Consider the following 1,338-nt stretch of genomic DNA (forward strand, 5'->3'; position numbering starts at 1 on the left):
CCTTTTGGTTTTCTGATTCCAGGTCTTTGCATATTTTGTTGTAATATTTGGTTTTATCTTCTTGAGCTGATCTTTGAAATGTTTATCCTATAGCACTACAATTGGATGGTAGAAATTACACAAAATTAAGTATTTTGGAATTCCAATTCTTAGCAATGTTATAGTTTATGATGATATACCCAGACAAATGTTTTGTCTAGTCAATAAATTAAAAGTAAATATCTTTCTGGTATTCATTGCTTTCATCCAAGATCTATTTGATGTCAGCGATGATATCCTTCATTCTATGTCCTCTTCTGAATCCATGTAGAATTTATGGAAGTTCCCTGTTGTTTTACAGTTGCAACCATTTTGTAAATGATCTTCAGCAAAATTTTACTTGTGTATGACATTAATGATATTGTTCCATGATTTCTGTAATCTGATTAGTCGCCTTTCTTTGAAATGGGTTCCAATATAGATCTCTTCCAATCAGTTGCTAGGTTACTGTCTTTCATATTTCTTGGCACCTCCAGCATGGCTTTAGTTGGTTTAAACATTTCAATTTGTCTTCTGCCAATTCCGGACATCTTTTGTTTCAGCAGTGCTTTCAGTGCAGCTTGCACTTATTCTTTTAATACTATCAGTTCTTGATCAAATGCTACCTCTTAAAATGGTTGAACACATACAAATTATTTTTGGTACAGTGACTGTGAATTCTTTACATTTTCTTTTGATAATCCTGCATCATTCAATATTTTGACCATACTGACTGTAGAATTCCACAATATTGCAAAATTCAAGGCTTGAATTTTGTTCTGTTCTTTCAGCTTGAGAAATACTGAACATGTTCTTCTCTTAGGTTTCAAACTCTAGGTCTTTACATTTTGTGTTGTTGTTAAGTGTTGCTAACTGAATAAGTTCCGACCCATAGTGACCCTGTATAGGGCTTCTGAGGAGCAGTTTTTGAGTTTGAACCTCCGACCTTGTGGCTCAAAATGACCTTGAAGTCCAGTACATTAACCCACAGCATCACATCAAGACTTCAGGTCTTTACATATATCATTATAATACTTGACTTTTGTCTTCTGGAGCTTTCCCTTTGAAACTCTCTGCTCAGCTGTTTTACTTCATCAATTTTTCCATTCAGTTTAGCTTTTTTATGTTGAAGAACAAATTTCAGAATCTATTTGGACATCCATTTTGGTCTTTTATTTCTTTCCTGTCTTTTTAATGATTTTTGCTTTCTTCATGTATAATATATATAAGTTGTTGTTGTGATGTGATGTGGAATCAGTTCCAACTCATAGCGATCCTGTACAGGGTTTCCGAGGCTGTAAATATTTACGGGAGCAGAAA

The sequence above is a fragment of the Chrysochloris asiatica genome, unplaced genomic scaffold (assembly GCF_000296735.1).
Source record: "Chrysochloris asiatica unplaced genomic scaffold, ChrAsi1.0 scaffold00175, whole genome shotgun sequence".
In the NCBI taxonomy this organism is placed as follows: domain Eukaryota; kingdom Metazoa; phylum Chordata; class Mammalia; order Afrosoricida; family Chrysochloridae; genus Chrysochloris; species Chrysochloris asiatica.